Source organism: Globicephala melas, chromosome 5, assembly GCF_963455315.2.
Source record: "Globicephala melas chromosome 5, mGloMel1.2, whole genome shotgun sequence".
NCBI classification, from domain to species: domain Eukaryota; kingdom Metazoa; phylum Chordata; class Mammalia; order Artiodactyla; family Delphinidae; genus Globicephala; species Globicephala melas.
This window is the reverse complement of record NC_083318.1, coordinates 119,793,452-119,811,109: the sequence shown is the minus strand read 5'-3', so window position 1 is coordinate 119,811,109 and position 17,658 is coordinate 119,793,452. Positions and strand designations below refer to the sequence as shown.

Genomic DNA, 17,658 nt, shown 5'->3' with positions numbered 1-17,658 from the left:
GGATGTCCTTGATAAAGCAATAAAAATTATTAATTCTATTAAACCCCAACCTTGAGTACACATCACTGTACTAGACTGTATGATGAAATAGGAACTATGAATAAAGCATCACGCACGATGGATGTCTTAAGGAAAAGTATCTGGGCCACAGTTTGAGTTGTAAGCTGAATTAGCCATCTGGTTTATAAAACCTGGTTCTTTTAACTTGAAAGAACTTCCAGACAAACTATGGTTATTCAGACTTGGTGACTTGGTAGACATTTTCTTGAAAATGACTGAAGTGAGTCTTGTCAGTTCAAGGCAAGTAACAGTTAAAAATTAGGATTTAGTAAAACTTGTATACACAACCATGAGCTTGACAGCTTCCCAAAAGTCATCAATGGTAATGTTAACAAATTTGAATGTGATTTATATACTAAAATGGTTTAACATTTGAAAACATTTAAAAATCTCTAGACGCCAACATTTTTCAAATAACCAATGCATTATATTACAATAACATATATGGATAAAAAATCCATTATGGGAAGCAAGAAGAACTACAATCCTTCAGCCTGTGGAACAAAAACCACATTCACAGAAAGACAGACAAGATGAAAAGGCACAGGACTATGTACCAGAAAAAGGAACAAGATAAAACGCCAGAAAAACAACTAAATGAACTGGAGATAGGCAACCTTCCAGAAAAAGAATTCAGAATAATGATAGTGAAGATGATCCAGGACCTCGGAAGAAGAATGGAGGCAAAGATCGAGAAGATGCAAGAAATGCTTAACAAAGACCTAGAAGAATTAAAGAACAAACAAACAGAGATGAACAATACAATAACTGAAATGAAACCTACACCAGAAGGAATCAATAGCAGAATAACTGAGGCAGAAGAATGGATAAGAGACCTGGAAGACAGAATGGTGGAATTCACTGCTGTGGAACCGAATAAAGACAAAAGAATGAAAAGAAATGAAGACAGCCTAAGAGACCTCTGGGACAACATTAAACACAACAACATTCACATTATAGGGGTCCCAGAAGTAGAAGAGAGAGAGAAAGGACCAGAGAAAATATTTGAAGAGACTATAGTCGAAAACTTCCCTAACATGGGAAAGGAAATAGCCACCCAAGTCCAGGAAGCGTAGCGAGTCCCATACAGGATAAACCCAAGGAGAAACACGCCAAGACACATAGTAATCAAATTGACAAAAATTAAAGACAAAGAAAAATTATTGAAAGCAACAAGGGAAAAACAACAAGTAACATACAAGGGAACTCCCATAAGGTTAACAGCTGATTTCTCAGCAGAAACTCTACAAGCCAGAAGGGAGTGGCATGATATACTTAAAGTGATAAAAGGGAAGAACCTACAACCAAGATTACTCTACCCAGCAAGGATCTCATTCAGATTTGATGGAGAAATCAAAAGCTTTACAGACAAGCAAAAGCTAAGAGAATTCAGCACCACCAAACCAGCACTACAACAAATGCTAAAGGAACTTCTCTAAGTGGGAAACACAAGAGAAGAAAAGGACCTACAAAAACAAACCCAAAACAATTAAGAAAATGGTCACAGGATCATACATATCGATAATTACCTTAAACGTGAATGGATTAAATGCTCCAACCAAAAGACACATGCTTGCTGAATGGATACAAAAACAAGACCCATATATAGCTGTCTACAAGAGACCCACGTAAGACCTAGGGACACAAACAGACTGAAAGTGAGGGGATGGAAAAAGATATTCCATGCAAATGGAAATCAAAGAAAGCTGCAGTAGCAATACTCATATCAGATAAAATAGACTTTAAAATAAAGAATGTTACAAGAGACAAGGAAGGACACTACATGATGATCAAGGGTTCAATGCAAGAAGAAGATATAACAATTATAAATATATATGCACCCAACACAGAAGCACCTAAATACATAAGGCAACTGCTAACAGCTATAAAAGAGGAAATCGACAGTAACACAATAATAATGGGGGACTTTAACACCTCACTTACGCCAATGGACAGATCATCCAAAATGAAAATACATAAGGAAACAGAAGATTTAAATGACACAATACACCAGATAGATTTAATTGATATTTATAGGACATTCCATCCAAAAACAGCAGATTACACTTTCTTCTCAAGTGCACATGGAACATTCTACCGGATAGATCACATCTTGGGTCACAAATCAAGCCTCAGTAAATTTAAGAAAATTGAAATCATATCAAGCATCTTTTCTGATCACAATGCTATGAGATTAGAAATGAATTACAGGGAAAAAAACGTAAAAAACACAAACACATGGAGGCTAAACAATACACTACTAAATAACCAAGAGATCATGAAGAAATGAAAGAGGAAATCAAAAAATACCTAGAGACAAATGACAATGAAAACATGATGATCCAAAACCTATGGGATGCAGCAAAAGCAGTTCTAAGAGGGAAGTTTATAGCTATACAAGCCTACTTCAAGAAACAAGAAAAATCTCAAGTAAACAATCTAACCTTACACCTAAAGGAACTAGAGACAGAAGAACAAACAAAACCCAAAGTTAGCAGAAGGAAAGAAATCATAAAGATCAGAGCAGAAAAAATGAAATAGGAACAAAGAAAACAATAGCAAAGATCAATAAAACTAAATGCTAGTTCTTTGAGGAGATAAACAAAATTGATAAACCATTAGCCAGACTCACCAAGAAAAAGAGGGAGAGGACTCAAATCAATAAAATTAGATATGAAAAAGGAGAAGTTAGAACAGACACCTCAGAAATACAAAGCATCCTAAGAGACTACTACAAGCAACTCTATGCCAATAAAATGGACAACCTGGAAGAAATGGACAAATTCTTAGAAAGGTATAACCTTCCAAGACTGAACCAGGAAGAAATAGAAAATATGAACAGACCAATCACAAGTAATGAAATTGAAACTGTGATTAAAAATCATCCAGCAAACAAAAGTCTAGGACCATATGGCTTCACAGGGGAATTCTATCAAACATTTAGAAAAGAGCTAACACCCATCTTTCTCAAACTCTTCCAAAAAACTGCAGAGGAAGGAACACTCCCAAACTCATTCTATGAGGCCACCATCACCCTGATACCAAAACCAGACAAAGATACTAAATAAAAGAAAATTACAGACCAATATTACTGATGGATATAGATGCAAAAATCCTCAAGAAATACTAGCAAACAGAATCCAACAACACATTAAAAGGATCACACACCATGATCAAGTGGGATTTAACCCAGGGATGCAAGGATTCTTCAACATACGCAAATCAATCAGTGTGATACACCATATTAACAAATTGAAGAATAAAAACCATATGATCATCTCAATAGATGCAGAAAAAGCTTTTGACAAAATTCAACACCCATTTATGATAAAAACTCTCCATAAAGTGGGTATAGAGGGAACCTACCTCAACATAATAAAGGCCATATATGACAAACCCACAGCAAACATCATTCTCAATGGTGAAAAACTGAAAGCATTTCCTCTAAGATCAGGAACAAGACAAGGATGTCCACTCTCACCACTATTATTCAACATAGCTTTGGAAGTCCTAGCCACGGCAATCAGAGAAGAAAAAGAAATAAAAGGAATACAAATTGGAAAAGAAGAAGTAAAACTGTCACTGTTTGCAGATGACATGATACTATACATAGAGAATCCTAAAAATGCCACCAGAAGACTACTAGAGCTAATCAGTGAATTTGGTAAAGTTGCAGGATACAAAATTAATGCACAGAAATCTCTTGCATTCCTATACAGTAATGATGAAAAATCTGAAAGAGAAATTATGGAAACACTCCCATTTACCACTGGAACAAAAAGAATAAAATACCTAGGAATAAACCTACCTGGGGAAAAAAAAAAAAACCTATGTAGGGAAACAAAAGACCTGTATGCAGAAAACTATAAGACAATGATGAGAGAAATTAAAGATGATACCAACAGATGGAGAGATATACCATGTTCTTGGATTGGAAGAATCAATATTGTGAAAATGACTATACTGCCCAATGCAATCTACAGATTCAATGCAATCCCTATCAAATTACCAATGGCATTTTTTATGGAACTAGAACAAATCATCTTAAAATTTGTATGGAGACACAAAAGACCCCGAATAGCCAAAGCAGTCTTGAGGGGAAAAAAAACAGAGCTGGAGGAATCAGACTCCCTGACTTCAGTCTACATTACAAAGCTACAGTAATCAAGACAATATGGTACTGGCACACAAACAGAAACATAGATCATTGGAACAAGATAGAAAGCCCAGAGATAAACCCACGCACCTATGGTCAACTAATCTATGACAGAGGAGGCAAAGATATACAGTGGAGAAAAGACAGTCTTTCAATAAGTGGTGCTGGGAAAACTGGACAGCTACACGTAAAAGAATGAACTTAGAACACTCCTTAACACCATACACAAAAATAAACTCAAAATGCATTCGAGACCTAAATGTAAGACCAGACACTATAAAACTCTTAGAGGAAAACATAGGAAGAATGCTCTTTGACATAAATCACTGCAAGATCTTTTTTGATCCACCTCCTAGAGTAATGGAAATAAAAAGAAAAATAAACAAACGGGACCTAATGAAACGTCAAAGCTTTTGCACAGCAAAGGAAACCAAAAACAAGACGAAAAGACAACCCTCAGAATGGGAGAAAATATTCGCACACGAATCAACGGACAAAGGATTAATCTCCAAAATATATAAACAGCTCCTGCAGCTCAATATTAAAGAAACAAACAACCCAATCCAAAAATGCGCAGAAGATCTAACTAGACATTTCTCCAAAGATGACATACAGATGGCCAAGAAGCACATGAAAAGCTGTTCAACATCACTAATTATTAGAGAAATGCAAATCAAAACTACAATGAGGTATCACCTCACACCCGTTAGAATGGGCATCATCAGAAAATGTACAAACAACAAATGCTGGAGAGGGTGTGGAGAAAAGGGAACCCTCTTGCACTGTTGGTGGGAATGTAAATTGATACAGCCACTATGGAGAACAGTATGGAGGTTCCTTAAAAAACTAAAAACAGAATTACCATATGATCCAGCAATCCCACTACTGGGCATATACCCAGAGAAAACCATAATTCAAAAAGACATATACACCCCAATGTTCACTGCAACACTATTTACAATAGCCAGGTCATGGAAGCAACCTAAATGCCCATCGACAGACAAATGGATAAAGAAGTTGTGGTAGGGCTTCCCTGGTGGTGCAGTGGTTGAGAGTCCACCTGCCGATGCAGGGGACGCGGGTTCGTGCCCCGGTCCGGGAAGATCCCACATGCCGCGGAGCGGCTGGGCCCGTGAGCCATGGTCACTGAGCCTGTGCGTCTGGAGCCTGTGCTCCGCAACGGGAGAGGCCACAACAGTGAGAGGCCCACGTACCGCAAAAAAAAAAAAAGTTGTGGTACATATATACAATGGAATACTACTCAGCCATATAAAGGAACGAAACTGGGTCTTTTTTTTTTTTTTTTTTTTTTTTGGTACGTGGGCATCTCACTGTTGTGGCCTCTCCTGTTGCAGAGCACAGACTCTGGACGCACAGGCTCAGCGACCATGGCTCACGGGCCCAGCCACTCCGCTCATGTGGGATCTTCCCAGACCGGGGCACGAACCCGTGTCCCGTGCATCAGCAGGCAGACTCTCAACCACTGCGCCACCTGGGAAGCCCATGGGTCATTTTTTGAGATGTGGATGGATCTGAAGACTGTCATACAGAGTGAAGTAAGTCAGAAAGAGAAAAACAAATATCATATATTAACGCATGTATATGGAACCTAGAAAAATGGTACTGATGAACCAGTTTGCAGGGCAGAAGCTGAGACACAGATGTAGAGGAGAAACGTGTGGACACCAAGGGGGGAAAACCGCAGTGGGGTGGGGATGGTGGGGTGCTGAATTGGGCAATTGGGATTGACATGTATACACTGATGTGTATGAAATTGATGACTAATAAGAACCTGCAGTATAAAAAAACAAACAAACAAACAAAAGAAAACAACTAAACTTTTTTTGGGTTATTTGTATGGAAATATGTTAATATAAATGTTTCAGACATTACATGAAATTTCTAAAAATCTTATATGTTCTGGTATAATGTTATAAGTCATAATTCTAGTTATTACTTTAAAATGTATATCTCAGAAATAACTAAATTTCCTTGTTAATTGCATTATTATGAACTTTCATCAAATCTTTAACCGTGGTCATTTTTAAGTCTTTTGTCATTTACAGACGGTTCTGGGTGTACTCTGATGCTTTCACAAAAATGTTCCTATAAAAGGGTTTCATCTTCAAGGAATTCATGGAAAAGACTCTGACAAGTACAGGTTTCTGGTAACTGACTATACTGCTGAACTGAATGAATAAGCATTTTCAGAACTCTAATGGAAAACTGATGAACTCATAAAAGTGCTAACAAAAGATCAAGATGAAAAAAAATTAATTACATGCAACTGAGTGAACTGATGAGGATGATTATAATTTTTGTGAGTTTCTGTTTGAATAAAAAAAAAATCCCACAAGGACTCAGAGGCAAAAAATACACAAATCAATTTTCACTGCAAAGTAAAGGAGCTGTTACAATGGAGGATTACTGGACTGAATGTCAATATTATGACATTGTATGAGTGTGTTTCGTGTTTGGTAATTGCAATCACTGTTGCTTTTGCTGTGGTCATCCATTTACAATGCTTGCTGTCAGTTTATTTATCTCTTGTAAAAATAAAATACAGTGTGTGTGGAAAAAAAATCCATTATGAAGAGAATGGTCTCATACCATACACAAAAATAGACTCAAAATGGCTTACATACTTAACTATAAGACATGACACCATTAAACTCCTAGAAGAGAACATAGGCAAAACATTCTCTGACATAAATCATACCAATGTTTTCTTAGGTCAGTCTCCCAAGGCAATAGAAATAAAAGCAAAAATAAACAAATGGGACCTAATCAAACTTACAGGCTTCTGCACAGCAAAGGAAACCATAAACAAAATAAGAAGACAACCTATGGACTGGGAGAAAATATTTGCAAATGATGCAACTGACAAGGGATTAATCTCCAAAATTCACAAACAGCTCGTGTGGCTCAATATCAGAAAAAACAAATAACCCCATCTAAAGATAGGCAGAAGATATATATAGACATTTCCCAAAGAAGACATACTGATGGCCAACAGGAACGTGAAAAGATACTCAGCATTACTAATTATTAGAGAAATGCAAATCAAAACTGCAAGATACCACCTCACACCAGTCAGAATGGCCATTATTAAAAAGTCTACAAATAACAAATGTTAGAGAGGGTGTGGAGAAAAGGGAACCCTCCTGTACTGCTGGTGGGAATGTAAATTGGTGCAGCCACTATGGAAAACAGTATGGCGTTTCCTCAAAAAACTGAAAATAGAGTTGCCATATGATACAGCAATCCCACTCCTAGGCATATATCCAGACAAAACTATAATTCAAAAAGACACATGCACCCTTATATTCATAACAGCACTATTCACAATAGTCAAGACATGGAAACAATCTAGATGTCCATCGACAGAAGAATGGATAAAGAAGATGTGGTACATGTATACAATGGAATACTACTCGGCCATAAAAAAGAACAAAATAATTTGTGGCATTTGCCCATTTGTGGCAACATGGATGGACCTAGAGATTATCATATTAAGTGAAATAAGTCAAAAAGAGAAAGACAAATACCATATGATATCACTTACATGTGGAATCTAAAATGTAATAGAAATGAACTTATCTATGAAACAGAAGCAGACTCAACCAGATAGAGTGGTTGCCAAGCAGAGGGGGAAGGGATGGAGTGGAATTTGGGGTTAGCAGATGCAAACTACTATATATAGAATGGATAAATAACAAGGTCCTACTGTATAGTACAGGGAACTATATTCAATATCCTGTGATAAACTATAATGGAAAAGAATATTAAAAAAGAATATATATATATATGTATAACTGAATCACTTTGCCATACAGCAGAAATTAACACAACATTGTAAATTAACTATATGCTTCAATTTAAAAAAATAAAAATCCATTACGAGTGCAAGATATACCAATAGATTTTAATGCAACAGAGTATAAACAGCTCATCAAAATGGTTTTAGGCTCCACATTGCAACTAACCTTTAAGAAACTACCACTTGTTAAGTTCTAGTGCAGTACCAAAAAATACCTACAATTACCTGAAAAGGCTATTAAGATACTCCTCTCTTTTCCAACTATGTTATCTGTGTGAGGCCAGAATTTCTTCATATATTTCAACAAAAACAATATATTGCAAATTAATTGAAAGTAGAAGAAAATGAGAATCCAGCTGTCTACTAATAAGCAAGACATTAGACATGTAAAACAATCATTATTCTCACTAAATTTTTTTATTCTATAAATATACTTACTTTTAATAAAACGACATATATTAACATGTCATGGGTTTAGTATTGTGAGTTGAAATGAATAAATAAAGATTTAAACCTCTGCTTTAATATTTACCCACAAACAAAAGCACTTTAGGGTCCTCAATAATTTTTAAGAATATGAAGCAGTTGAGTCCAAAAAATTTTGAGAATCACTAATCGAGAAAAGAGAACTCACTTATTTCTTTATATCCATTAATGCTACAAATAGTATTAATGATAAAACACATCCTCTAACATAGTTTTTCATTTCTGTGCAAATTTTCTCATGAAAAGACAGCTATCCCTATCTCCCAGTTCCTACAATAACAATTTTATGACCCCAGTCAAAGTAAACCCTAACCCACCTGACAGCGACTCCGAGGTGAAGCAGTAATTACCAGGCACGTTTCCCTCTGCACATTCTTTGAGAGGTTAAAGGCTGGTCTGTCTATGATTAGTGTCAGTAAAACCATGTCCTCTGGCAATATTGACAGGTAACATAAAAGCCTTCTTCTACAGCAAGTGATTTTACCTCAGAGAAAATAATGGGCTCTGAGAAAGGTTTCTTGAAAAGACCCCTGAGTAACACATTTAGACCAGAGTGAATATACTATCTCCCTACAAAATCAAAAATATTTTAAACAGCTCAACAAAGTAAGTTACTTTCTAAAAGTAGAAGAGGGTCTAAATATCTAAGAACCTAAATGTGTAAGTCAAGCAGTTTGAATTTAAAAAATTTTTCATTTCCAAACTTTTCTATCTAATGTTGAAGGTTCTATTAGCAAGTCACTAAATTACTTTTTAAATTAGCTTCATGATCTCATTTTTAAAATAGAAGGATTAACTTTAAAAGTACAGGTAGCTGAACACATTTTTTTAGACAAGAGTTAGGAATATCTTAACTAAAGGGCTTAAGAGGTTTGTGACTAATAAGTAAATACCATATACTTCTCAAATTTCTTTCTCTGGCAGACCAGACAGATGATGATGTAATGAAGCATTGATTCATAAACTGAGTATTACTTCTCAGCTGTCTATAGTCAAATACTTAAAAAGCTGTCATAGTATCACTACATTTTCAAAAGAATAAGTTTCTTCTTTTTTTAAAAAAATAACTTATTTCTAAACATTGGCAAGTGTTAACTGAAATATTTTTCAAATAATTTTCATGCATTTCCAAAGTACACTTTCTAAAACAATTTCATCTCTACTGTCATGCATTTTTAGTGACAACCAACCCCACATTTCTGTCTGCTCTGAAAGTCCTCTAACATGCAGAAATACTGAGAAAACTGGTGCTGGATCTCCACAAAGAGCTCTCCTCAAACAGACCTGCACAAGAACATGCCAGAGTGGCTCTCCTTGTTGTGACCTAGAAGTCTGCAGACAGCAGCACAACCAGAAGTTAACAGATTAAAGTTCACATCAGCACAGTTACCTGATTGATATCTTTGTAGCCAGATGTATATTTCGTGTATCTGACACTAGATAGGATCACTTTTTAACATACCCCTCTTCTATATGACAAAACTATTTTCAGTAATAATAATGAAATAAAATGAATAATGATGGTGGCCAGAAAAAATGCAGACACTGAAAGGTCTCTTGTATTTAACTCCATATGAATAATCACACCGTTTTTTAAGTAAAATAAATGTTAGAGTATAAAAAAGGAAGAAGTACTGGATTCATGAATTTGATTATATTAATTTTTTTAAAAAAGAAACTAACATCTACATATTGGTTTGTTATAGTAATGGATAATATTTGCTAATTTGAGCCTTAACTTCTAAAAATGTCAAGAACCTTGTCAAGGGCTTCCCTGGTGGCGCAGTGGTTGAGAGTCCGCCTGCCGATGCAGGGGACACGGGTTCGTGCCCCGGTCCGGGAAGATCCCACATGCCGCGGAGCGGCTGGGCCTGTGAGCCATGGTCACTGAGCCTGCGCGTCCGGAGCCTGTGTCCGCAACGGGAGAGGCCACAACAATGAGAGGTCCGTATAGCCAGATTTGTCAATCTATCCTTGAATGATTGATGGAAAAACACATTTTATTAATTTTAATTTAGAAATGTTCTTTCAAATAAAGCCAAAGATATACAATATTTTGGGACGGTATTAGATAAAAAGATAAGTCTGCCAGAGATTCATAAAAATTCCTCTTCACATTAAATTCCAAAAAAAGCTTAAGTATCCATGTCCATTTCCTTGAGATCCATTCAAACTGCTTACAAATGCCCCTGGGTTCAAAATTTTTCCACTTCTCAAGTATTTCTTCTGCAAAATCAGAGAAAATGGCTGAATGATAGTGAACACAGATATATGATCCATTGCTTTAGAGCAAATCTCCAGCTCTTGGTGAAAACGGTTGGTATAATTCAACATTGCTATTTTGATTTCTTCAGGCAACGTAAGATCAGCATCTCCTGTTGTTTCTCCCGGCACTCTTCTTCAAATTTTTATTCTTTTTTTTTCTATGTAAATGTCCATTTCCTTACAGTTTGTTTTTGAAAAATGAATAGCCTTCAAAATTTCTGTGCACTTATCTTCAAAGACGAGTTTTAAAAGCTTGGAATTTCACTGTACATTGCTCAAAGCATATATATTTGTATCTGATTAACCTCATCTAAAATTCTACACTAAGGAGAGGGAAAAAAAAAAAAGATAATTCAGACGAGAAAACCCACACTAGCAGAGAACAAAATCTGAGCTGATTCACACATGTCCACATTTGCTTTGGCTCACACAGGACTTCAAAGTTGAGATTAGCTTTTCAAAATTTAGCTTTATGGTGCCCTAGCTTCATAATGAGCATTCCTTTTGTCTAGGAAAGACTTTCTGCAGCTTTTTCCAATGATGAGGTGAGATTAAAAAGAATGAATAAAATTTTTCCAAACTTCCAGAAAATGTCACACATGAAGAAATGTTTCCAAAACAGCAAATTCTGCAAGGTTCAAAGAATGATTTTCAGGAGGCAGAAAAAATATATAGGATTAATCTCTTTGATTTTTGTATGAACTCCACTGTGAATACTGGCCACATACGCAGTACTCCTATAGAGCTGACCACAACAGAGGTTTAGAAAACCTCTAAACCTTTAGAAACAACCTCCTGTTGTTTCAAGATATCTTCTGTGAGTACGGAGGCAGTCTTTCCAGAAATAAAAGAATGACTTCTGTATTTCAATTGTACCACCTTCTCTACAGACCTATATGATTAAGTCACACAGTTGATCTCTGTATGAAGCATCTGGAGTGCTATCAAAAAGATTTCCAAGGTACTTTGGGGTTTTTTAATATCTGCCGCTACTAAAGCATATCACTGATGTCATGTTTTACTTTGATTCTTTAGTTTTAAAACAATTATCAAGTAAAAGAAGAATAAATTTCAACTCTGAAGGTATTAAAATTAGTAAAAGATTTCATATATGAACCCAAATATGCACTTACCAAGCAAAATATTGCATATTAACACATCATAGTTAACACTTTTCTCTGTTTCAAGTTTTTTTAAATAACAAGTTTTTTAGAGCAGTTTAGGGTTCATAGCAAAAGTGAGCGGAAGGTACAAAGATTACCCCCGACCCTACACATGAATATCCACCCCCATCATCAACATCCCCCACCACAGTGGTACATTTGTTACAATCGATGAACCTATATTGACACCTCATAATCACCCTAAGTCCATAGTTTACCTTAGGGTTCACTCACAGTGTTGCACATTCTATGAGTTTGGACAAATGTATAACAGCAAGTATCCATCACTATGGTATTAGAGTCGTTTCACTGTCCTAAAAATCCTCTGTGCTCTGCCTATTCATCGCTCCCTCTTCCTCCCGACCGTCGGCAACTACTGATCTTTTAAATGTCTCCGTAGTTTTGTCTTTTCCAGAATATCACATACTTGGAATCATTTACAGATTGGCTTCTTTCACTTAGTGATATGCATTTAAGGTTCCTCCATGTCTCTTCATGGCTTGATAGCTCATTTCTTTTCAGTGCTGAGTAATATTCTATTGTCTGGATAGACCACAGTTTATTACTTTATCTACTTAAGGACACCTTGGTTGCTTCCAAGTTTGGGCAATTAGAAATAAAGCTGCTATAAACATTGATGTGCAAGTTTTTGTGTGGACATAAGTTTCCAACTTCTTTGGGTAAATACTGAGCAGCTTGATTGCTGGATCATATGGTAAGAGTATGTTTAGTTTTGTAAGAAACTACTAAACTATCTTCCGAAGTGACTGACTGTACCATTGGACACGCCCACCAGCAATGAATGACAGCTGCTGTTGCTCTACATCCTCACCAGCATATGGAATTGTCAGTGTTCCAAAGTCTGTCCATTCTTATAGATGGTAGTGTCATCGCATTGTTGTTTTAATTTGTATTTCCCTGACGACATACGATGTGGGGTATCTTTCCACATGCTTATTTGCTATCTGTATCTCTTCTCTGGTGAGATGTCTGTTAAATGTTTGACCCATTTTTTAATTGGGTTATCTGTTTTCTTATTGTTGAGTTTTAAGAGTTCTTTACGTATTTTGTTTAACAGATGTGTCTCTTGCAAATATTTTCTCCCATCCGTGACTTGTCTTCTCATTCTCTTAACGTTGTCTTTGGCAAAGCAGAAGTCTTTAACTTTAATAAAATCCAGCTTATCAATTATTTCTTTCCATTTAAAATTTTAAACATAAAAATAAGAACTCCAAGAGGTCACAATGAAGTAACTCAAGTTTCTTCTTTTTTATAACTACTGTGCTACTGTTTCTAATCTACTTTTAAATGCAAGAATATGTAATAAGACAGAGACTAGGGACATGAAGTATGCCCAAAACAAGTTTAAACAATTCCAAACTGTTATGAACATACTTTCAAAATGACTGTATGAAGCTAAGTCCCCATGAGCCTGGGGACAACCATATAAAAGTTCTCCAAATTCACTTCCATGTAGAATATAATATTTATTAGAGGGTTAATAATAAAAATATGCTACGTTGAAGCCTACACATATGGTATTAAAACTCAAGTACAATTGCACACATGGGTAAAACAGACCAACAAAAGATTTTGGGGGGAGGAATATTTTATCACTGATGTTGCACAGAATTGCCAGAACATACTACTAATAAAAGACAGGCCACCTGTCGTCTACACACAATGCAACCACTTGCTGCCTACACCCAATGCTAACTGCTCCCATAGCCCACTCTGGGTAAGCCACTGCCTGTAGCCATTTTGGAAATGTTTAACTTTGACAGGGAGAAAGATAAAAGAAAGGTGTACTGAGTTGAGCAGTGTTTCCTCAAAATACATGTCATTCAGAAACTCAGAATGTGACCTTATTTGGAAATACGGTCTTTGAACATGCAGTTAGTTAAGTTAAAATGAGGTCATACCAAATTAGGGTGGGCCCCAATCCAGTGGCTAGTATCCTTATAAGAAAAGCAGAGGGACTTCCCTGGTGGTGCAGTGGTTAAGAATCTGCCTGTCAATGCAGGGGACACAGTGCAATCGCTGGTCCGGGAAGATCCCACTTGCCACGGAGTAACTAAGCCCATGAGCCACAACTACTGAGCCTGCGCTCTAGAGCCCGCGAGTCACAACTACTGAAGCCCGCGTGCCTAGAGCCCGTGCTCCGCAACAAGAGAAGCCACCGTAGTGAGAAGCCCACGCACTACAACGAAGAGTAGCCCCCGCTCACCACAACTAGAGAAAAGCCCACGCTCAGCAACGAAGACCCAATGCAGCCAAATATAAATAAATTAAATTAAATTATCAAAAAGAAGGAATGATTGATTTATTGATCTGAAGGGGTGATAATGAGATACAGCTAACTGAGAAAAAAAAAAGAAAAGAAAAGCAGAGGCACACACAGGGAAAAGGCCATATGACGACAGAGGCAGAGATTGGAGTGATGCACCCACAAGCCAAGAAATGCCAAGGACTAGCAGTAACTACCAGAAGCCAGAGGAGACAAGGAAGGATCCTCCCCTGAAAACTTCAGAAGGAACATGGCCCTACCAAAACCTTGATTTTGGACCTCCAGCCTTCAAAATTGTGAGAAAATAAATTATTTTTATCTTAAGCTACTCATTTGTTATGGCTGTCCTAGGAAACCTGGGAAATACAGAAGGAAACACACTTCACATCTCTGTGGACCCTCAGTATGGATCAAAAGTACAGAAGTGGTCAGAAATACACCTTGATTATTCTGAATTCCATATTTTTTGGCTATGTGCTTTTAAGGTCTTGAGAGAGCCAAGAGTAGCACTTTGAAAGAGGAAGTGGCACTGGGACCTCCCTTTGAAAGAGGAAGTGGCACTGGGACCTCTTTCTGCCCGGTGCATATTGCAAAGATGAAACTGGGAACTCAAGAAACAAAGAACAAAGTGAAGTTTTTAAAAAACAAAACAGTAAAGGAAATCTCCGTTATTTTTCTAATTGTAATAGCTAGGGGCAATCTTTTACCTCTTCTGGCTTGGGAACTGTGCAATATAATTTCTGATTGTGGAATACATATGATTACGTTTTTTTCTTTCCCTACAGTAATTTAATTGGAGAATCTTGATGCCAGGTCAAATATAAACAGCAACTACCTTCTCTTGCTTTCAGCAAAAAGATTTACCTTATATAGGGAATACTTGGAAGAGTCTTACAAAGTAAGTTGTGCTAAAGTGAAATATCAACTAAGTGATTTCCTAGTTTTCCAGAAAGGTAAACCATAACAGTCATTCCAAAATATTTATTATACCTTTAACACACATACTACCTAGGCAATTCAATACAATCAATTAGTAGAATACAAATATTCAAGTAGAGCAGAAAATGGCAAAAACAGTCATGGGGAGGAGTTTCTTTTTTATTCTATTTACCCAGAGTAGCCTCTCCCACTACCATTTAGACACAAAACTTTCTTTTGTGTTAAAAAATCAAGTTGGTTTCCTAAACTGATAAAGCCAACTCTCCCAGACTCACATTCTAAGGTCCCTCTTGAAATAACTTGCTTGACAGACTTGATAATATCCCAACATTTGCTTTTATTTTTTAATTAATTTTTTTTTTTTTTTTTTTTTTGCGGTACGCGGGCCTCTCACTGTTGTGGCCTCTCCCGTTGCGGAGCACAGGCTCCGGACGCGCAGGCTCAGCGGCCATGGCTCACGGGCCCAGCCGCTCTGCGGCATGTGGGATCTTCCCGGACCGGGGCACGAACCCGTATCCCCTGCATCGGCAGGCGGACTCTCAACCACTGTGCCACCAGGGAAGCCCTAATTTATTTATTTTTGAAGTACCCATTAATTATCTCCCCTCATACTTAAACCATTTGCTCCGAAGTTACTCCTTTTAACAACACCAACAAAAATCTCAGTCATCAAGATATTCTTTCCCGTCCAAAAGAAATAGAGTCAGCACTTTCCCTTCCCCACAGCACCTGCATTCTTTTTGTGACCCAGTACATCTCTGCCTGCATGGGCTGCAACCAAAATCTGTAACTTCCCCAAGGCGTTCCGTCGGAGACTGTGCTGTCGTCTTCTGACGTGCCCAGTAAACAAAAGATTAAAACGCATACGTCTAACGTCGATGGAAGACAGGCAAGAAAGATATAAACCTAGCAATATGGATTTCAGTGAGATACTTTAAAAACAGAAATATTTTTGCATAAAGCAAGCCCAGGATAACAATGAAACCATCAGGAAACATGAGCAGTAAAGAGCAGATAGGGAGAGGCCAGTGATGAAGGAAGAATTCCCCTCTGACACAGTACCGAGTGTTAGCGAACATGGGAGCGTGCAGAGTAAAGGTGAAATACAAACACTTTGGAAAACAATTTAGCAACCTCTGTAAAAGCTGAACCCATGCCTACCCTATGATCCAGCAATCCCACTCCAGCAGGAATGCTGTTGGGGGCATATGTGCTCCGAGTGTCATACGATAAAGTTCATAGCAGCATTATCCGGGAAAGCCAAAACTGGAAACTACCCAAATTCAACAGCAGAATGTGTAATACAATGAAATAGTACAAAGCAATGTAAGTAAACAAACTGCAGCTACACACCACAACATATCTAAATGTCACAGATATAATGTTGAGCCAAGTTAGCCAGTCATAAAAGAATATAAACTATGTGGTTCTATGTACATAACATTTAAAAACAGGCAAAAAATAGAATATAGTGTTATAAGTCAGGACAGTGGATCTTCGGGAAGGAAAGGGGGCAGTGATTGGGGAAGCTCGCACAGAGTGGGGAAGCTCTGAGGTGCTAGTAATGTTCCTGTTTCTGGATCAGGATGACAGTCACGTGAGTTCATTTTCTGATCATTCGTTAAGTGTTCCATTTATGTTCTGGTTTTTTTCTCTTGTGTGTTATACTACACAATAAATAAATAAAAAGAAACCCCAGTCTGACACATTCCCACTAACCAAAGGCTGGAAAGAAATCAAACTGAGAGATTCCCGCCAGGAAACAGATACTGACGGCACATAGCAGTCGAATTTCTTGCTTGCTGAAACACTGGCAGGTCTGAAAACATTAAGAAATTCGGGACTGCCAAGAAACTGAATTCCCTGGAAGACCTACCCTGGATGGAAACAAAGGTGAATTAGGTATCAGCTCTCTTACCAAATTTGGCAATAACCTATACTTTTAATCTAAATTTCAAAAGCAAACATTGATTCCTGAAACTTGCAAAACAGCTCAAATTTTTGAAGCATCCTGGTTTCCTCTTTTGAGCAATCATGGAAGTGCAGGGAGGCACAAGAGATCATTCAATCCAACCTCTACCATCCCAGTCAAGTGGACAAATAGACAAACACTCTTTAGAGTTCCCACTGCCAATGAATTCTGAGATGTTCCTCAGTTACCTGTTCTAGAATAAACAACCTCGACTAGGGCATAGCCTCTCCTGAGAGTAACCTTGATCTTATATGCTCCACTTCAAGCTCTCGTCCTGCCCCACACCTAAATGAAAAAATACCATAGGGCTTCCCTGGTGGCGCAGTGGTTGAGAGTCCGCCTGCCGATGCTAGGGGATGCAGGTTCGTGCCCCGGTCCGGGAAGATCCCACATGCCGCAGAGCGGCTGGGCCCGTGAGCCATGGCGGCTGAGCCTGCGCGTCTGGAGCCCGTGCTCCGCAACGGGAGAAGTCACAACAGTGAGAGGCCCGCATACCGCAAAAAAAAAAAA

At 37.6% G+C, this 17,658-nt stretch overlaps 1 protein-coding gene across 49 annotated transcripts in view; it reads right to left on the bottom strand.

Annotated features, from left to right (window-relative positions):
- The window catches only part of MANBA (mannosidase beta), a 589,447-nt gene that overhangs the window by 547,568 nt on the left and 24,221 nt on the right, over positions 1–17,658 (bottom strand). The window lies entirely within an intron of this gene.